Source organism: Vombatus ursinus, unplaced genomic scaffold (assembly GCF_900497805.2).
Source record: "Vombatus ursinus unplaced genomic scaffold, bare-nosed wombat genome assembly UNPS02014171.1, whole genome shotgun sequence".
NCBI lineage: Eukaryota > Metazoa > Chordata > Mammalia > Diprotodontia > Vombatidae > Vombatus > Vombatus ursinus.
The window spans coordinates 364,716-371,327 of record NW_020953949.1 but is presented as its reverse complement, the minus strand read 5'-3'; positions in this window follow the sequence as shown (position 1 = coordinate 371,327).

Genomic DNA, 6,612 nt, shown 5'->3' with positions numbered 1-6,612 from the left:
CCAAGGGCACAAGGACAGAAAGGAAAGGAATAGCCAATTGGCTGTGATGGCCAATGTGTCCAATTTATTTCTGTTTGACTCTACTTCTATGTTACAAGAAAGGGTTGTAACAGAAGGAGGACTTAGTGGGAAGCGATAGTGATATAAAGAAAAAGAACATCAAGAAAATATTTTTAAAACAATGTGTGCTATAGAATATGTAGTAGAAGGAGATCAAAGAGATATGACTTTGCTCCTTATATGTCTTCACAGAATAGAATACTTATTTTCCTAGATATGGGCCAGCTCACATAAGGATATGTTGTTTTTTAGTTGTTCAGTCATATCCAACTCACCATGACCCCATGGACCATATCACTGCCAGTGCTATCTGTGGGGTTTTCTTGGCACAGATACTGGAATGGTTTCACAATTCCATCTGAAGTGGATTAAGGTAAACAGAGGTTAATTAACTTGCCCAAGGTCATACATCTAGTAAGTCTCCATTTGAACTCAGATCTTTCTTACTCCAGGCTCAGAGCTCTATCCATTGAGGAGCCTAGCTTCCCTCACGTAATGCTAATAAATGGAACTTATATTTGTATACAGCACCAAATCATTTACAAATGCTATTATAATAACCCTATGAGAGAGGCAGAGTTGTTACTATTATTCCTCTTTTGCAAGTCAGTAACCTGAGGCTCAGAGAGGTCAACCAACTTTGGTAAAATCACACAATTAGCAAGTGGTAAGTCCCAGTCCAAAGCACTTGCTGAATAGCTATAATGTCTTTGAAAAAGGCTAAGGAAAATCCCTAATTAAAAAATCCAATGAGCTCCTGTTACCATTAAGCCAATTTATTAATTAAATGAATAATAGCTACCATTTACATTTTGCTTTAAGATTCTCAAGAGTACTTTACACAAAAAAGAGAAAAAAGAGTATGTTACATATATGATCTCCTTTTGTTCACTGAAAGTAATTATGCCTGTATTTCAAATGCACCCATTTCTACTTCTTATTTAAGCAACCAGAAAATCTTCCTAACCTTACTTCCTCAAATTCCTCCCTCTCTACCTTAAACTTTCTCTATATGCCCACTTTTCATTGGTTTTTATCACTGAGCAAAAGATGCCCTTACTCTTTTCTGAATCTTACCTTTCTGTGTATGGCCCTTTCTTATCAAGGGCAGACCTTTTCTCTGTTGCACTATGGGTCATAACATGTTCCTTTGCAGTCTTTAACCTGCCTTTCGAAGGGTATGCTGGAGCCAATTCTAATCTGGTTGTGAAAACCCATTGTTAAGTTTTCAGTGTGAGCTTTACACCTCAGGAATCCATAATCCCTACAAATCAGAGCTTGAACATTTTGTGGATTGTCTAGAATTAAGAAAAATTCTAATGCAGATTAAACTTAAATATGTGTATATATTTTCCCTACCCCCACCCTCCAGCCCATTTATTAAATATTTACCAGCACAGGGGACAGCTAGGTGGCATAGTGGATAGAGCACCAGCCCTGGAGTCAGGAGGACCTGAGTTCAAATCCAACCTTAGACACTTGACTCTTACTAGCTGTGTGACCCTGGGCAAGTCACTTAACCCCATTGCCTAGCTAAAAAATAAAAATAAAATAAATATTTACCAGCACACTCAGGGATCCTTCTGTAAACCATGCTTGAGCTAAGCAGAAGTGTGGTAGAAAGGTCAGGGAAAGAAATAATTACCACACTTGAGACCTGGTGATTCTAGACTAATAACAATAACTGACATTTATAGAGTACTTTAATGTTTGTAAAGTGCTTTGCATCCATTATCTCATTTGAACTTCACAATACTTTTGAGCCCCATTCTTCCACTAGGTCAAGGAGACAGCTTCATTCATAGATATACAAATCAGGTCCTCTGCTACCTACCTCATCAACTAATCCCACTTTCCCCTATTATTTCTTTGTTTTATTTATCATTTACTAACACAAAACTGTACTGAAAACATTTTAGAAGAGAGAAGCAAGGGTAGGAGAACATTTTTCTCTTATAAATATGCAATATGGCTTGTAGCTTAGCTACCTTTGTCTTGAATCCAATAAATATGGAATCACTAAACTATAGAATACTTGGACTAAAATAACTTTTAAAACAGATCTTGAGAACTATAAGGGACCTTAGAAACTAGAACATGAAAGGAGGTAAGAGCTAGATGGGACCTTAGAAAATAGAATTTGGAATGTCAATGTTCAAGAAATCTTAGAATCCAGAACATAATGAATACTTGGGAACATTAGTAGAATGAACAGAGAATGTGAGAGCTAAGATGAATCTTTAAGATCATATAAGCCCAAAGCCCTGATTTTCCTAGAGGAGAGACCTGAGTACCAGAGAGTATATAGGTATGGATCATCACCAAACATGCTAGATGGAGCCTAATAAAGCTTGAACTGATAACTGTAATCGTTCATGAACAAGAGACATGAGGAACTAATTGTCAGCAATATGTTCTTCCCACTGAAGCAAAGTACATCTTGAAGGATACTCTATGGTTTTCATTTTAATAATGGCTGGCTAGAATTTATATAACACTTTAAGGTTTTCAAAGTGCTTTACAAATATTATTTCATTTGATCCTCACACCAACTCTGGGAGATTGGTGCTGTCATTATCCGCATTTTATAGATAAGGAAACTGAGATTAAGAAGTTAAGTGACTTGGCCAGAACCACACAATTAGCAAGTATTTGGGACAGAATTTGAGCTCATGTCTTCCTGATTTAAAGTCCAACACTGTCCACTGTGCCACTTAGCTTGACCATCTCTTTCAAGGTTTCTCAACTGGCCCCACCTGTTTTATATTTCTTTTCCTTTCAACATTACTTTCCTAAACTGCATTCCCAACTCCCATTTCTATTTTTTAATCTCTGAAAATTATCCTTCCCAAGGTACTTCCAGCCCTTCTCATTTACCTCTCTGGGTGAGATCCGAGTCTTCTCCTCTTAAGTCAACTTAGCTGATGTTCCATCACCATTCTGAACAAAGGAATAATTTTAAAAACATTTCCAAAAATGGCTTGAGCTAGAACGAAACGCAGAGATGAGGTCCCAAACACTATCTCCTTGTCTTGTGTATAGTGGCAATTGCTTGCTTTTAAGCTAGTTTACGACTTCCCCCTCCTTTCTAAGTTGATCCTATGGGATCCTACGAAAAAAAGAGTCAGACTCTTACCATTCAGGAATGATGTGAAACATTGGCAGAGTCGACAAGATACTACAACTTCTACCAGTCTCATGACAATACCTTGTATAAACAGGAGCACTATTTTTCCACATCTATAGTAAACGCGTGCTTCAGTTTGTGGTCCCTGGAACACTACAAAGGATCATGCCCTGGATGTAGATGCCAATTTAACACCCTCTTCCCCCTCCTCACCCTCCCATCCCTGTCCCTCTTCAATGTTCCTAGGGACTCTTTGTAATCCCTGGAGTAATTTAAAATGATATGTAGAAACCATGTGGAAGTTAGTAACTTTTGTATGGTGTAGGGATAAAGTCTTAACAACTTAATTACATCAACCTTAATAGGTAGGTTTCATTGATGACACACACACATACACAAAAACAAAATGCAAAACAGGAAGACATGCCCAAGTTTCTTCTAGCCAAGCACTTGGAGAATGATACAGTTATTTTGATATTTCAAATCCGATACAATATTTCTTTGACTCCTCTAGATATGGCACTGGTGGAAGACTCTGGATCAAATCTATTATTGTTTTCATGTATGAATTGACCTCCCACTCCCCAATGCCCTGCTCTGCTCCATGCACACACTTATAAGAACATATGAGCTTCCAGTCTAGACTATCTATATTAATGGTGGAGAGCTAGGAGGCATAGTGGATAGAGCACTGTGCCTGGAGAACTCAGGAAGATCTGAGTTCAAATCCAGCCACAAACACTAGCTTTGTGACTCTAGGCAAGTCACTTAACCTTGTTTGCCTCAGTTTCCTCAGCTGTCAAATGAGCTAGAGGAAGAATAGCAAACCACTCCAGTATCTTTGCTAAGAAAACCCCAAATGGGGTCATGAAGGGTTAGATACGGTTGAAAAATGACTAAACATCAACTTATGGAATTAGATTGGCCTACAGTTTTCTTGTGGACAAAATAGAGAGATGTGGGCTGAAGGAAATCCAGTTAGATGGATGCACAACTGATGACTGAAGGACTGAACTTAATGAGAGATGATTACTAGATTGTTACTAACTTGTAGGGCGGTTCTAGTAGAATACCCCCAAACACTGCTTTTAGCCCTATTACCTTCAACAGTTTTATCAGCACCTTGAATGCTTATTATGTTTGTTAATGATATTAAATTGGAGGAAGAGATAATATGCAGAATGACAGAGCTGAGATCCAAAAAGTTTGTGAGAATTGAGCTGCACCCTGTTCTGGATGCTGGTAGGGCCTTGTCTCATGCATGAGTAGGGCCTAGGATTTCTGGGTCCCATGTTTGGTGCTGATCTGGTGTTTTTTTCCTCTCATATCTGAAGCACAGATGGTCTTGTATTGTGTGCTAGTCTCACTCTGTGTCCTGCTGAAGCTCAGGGGTGGGACCTGTGCTAAGTACTGAGATGATCTCCTGGTCCAGCTGGACCACAGGCTGGGTGCTAGTTTGGACCTATTGCCTACTCTGCATCTATATTTGTACACTTTGCTTTCTACCTACCTTGGCTCATCCCCACTCAGAGTTTCCTCATAGTTTTTGTGCAGTCATAGACTAAATGGAGAAACTTAGAGCTGTTTCTCTTTAATTTTCCTTATCACTGTCTTCCTAGTGCATTTTTAGAGGCTTACTCTAAATTTTGATTGTGAGAGATGTACTACCAACTTCTCACAATTCACCTTAAGGTAAAGTTAAAGAAATATGGGGACCAAGACTAGAGAATGGTAGGAACACAATATCCCACTCTACTTTGAATATAGTATTCACCTCTAGAATATTGTATTAAAGATCTGAACAATGTATTTTAGGAAGAATATTGAAAAATTGAGTGTTTCCAGGGGAAAAGAGACCAAGATGTTGAACTTTGAGGTCATGCCATATGAGAGTTGATTGAAGTAGCTAGTATCTCAGCCTCATTCTCCTAGAAGCAGGCCAGTTGTATCTTTCTGTCAGGGCTCTAGTGGGTTGGAGGTGTCCTTTTTTGAATGCTATCAATTCAAATTCTCATTCTAGTATAATCTTGTCTACTTTCAACTGATGGTGGAATAGTCAGGGCCATTTAACCAATTAACATTGATGAGCTTTTACAAAAGGTTATTTACTTGAACAATGTAGCAAGAAGAGTAATATAAATATCCCCCCTATAATCCTCTCCCTGCCAAGTTTTCAGGGGTGTTTTGCACCTTTTACTATCTCAGACCCTGGGGGAAGGTGGTCTCAGACTTAATACAGTTTTTACATTTCATTTGTCCCACCCAATTAATATTTAAATGTGGCATTGTTGCTAAGTAAGCTACTGGCTCAACTATCACTGGTCTGAATTCTGAAGGTCAATCCTTACTCCCCATGGATTCCACAATCCACTGGCTATAAAACCTAACTCTGACTCTGTATCTGGAATGCCTTGTGGCTCACTCTCCTGACCTTTCAATGACCATCATATGGTCATAGCCTCCCATCTCCTTCATTTAAAGTGAAAGAACAAATGCCCAAGCAAAGAACTGAGGCCCATAATCACAGGCTACATTCAAGGTTCCACATCATCAGGTCTCTCCACTTAGAGCATTTTATCTTCTGTCTCCCCAAAATACTACCTGTCAGGAAGAAGTCCTCTGAAAGAGAGCTGGTTCTGCTGGACTGGTACCTTTTGAATGCCTCCTTTCCCCCAAGTTCCAGTTATGCAGCTAATCATCTTCATCTCATAGCAAGCAGACCTGAAACAGGTGCAGATTGTCCATGCCTACTCCCAATCTACACGGAGATTGTATCAGCCAAGCGATGCTATACCTGTTCACAACGACTGGGCTATAGCCAAATTCTCATTTCAGAAGGAAATGAGGATATCATGTGGGAAGAAAATATTATTTGCAGGTCACAGAAAAGATATCTTCAAATGTGTGAAGAATTGTACTATGGATAAAAAATTAGGCATGTTTTTCTTCACCCTAAATAGCAGAACCAGAAATAACTCTAGGACACTCCTGAAAGTCAAGTTTGATGTAAGGAAAAATTCTCTTATAATTAAAACTATCTGAAAATGGAATGGACTGCCTTAAAGTGATCTATTTCCCTTCACATGAGGTTAGATGATCATTTATTGAATGTGGTATAGACTGGGTGCTGGAACCAGGCTTGAGTTGGTCTGTAAGACCTCTGACACCCTTTTCAAATCTGAGATCCCATGATTCTGATTCCTACTCTACTGTAAGCTTCTTGAAGTCAGGGACCAAGTCTTTTTATCTTTATATCTATCCCACCAAGCTCAGTGTATTATACATTGTGATTGTTTAGTAAATGTGTATGAAACATAAGAATATATAAATATAATTTGTATCATTATACAGAAACCTCATGTTTTGCCCACTTTGTTAATTCTACTGGATCTGGCATTGGGAATTAGAAACAATTTTTCCCTCAT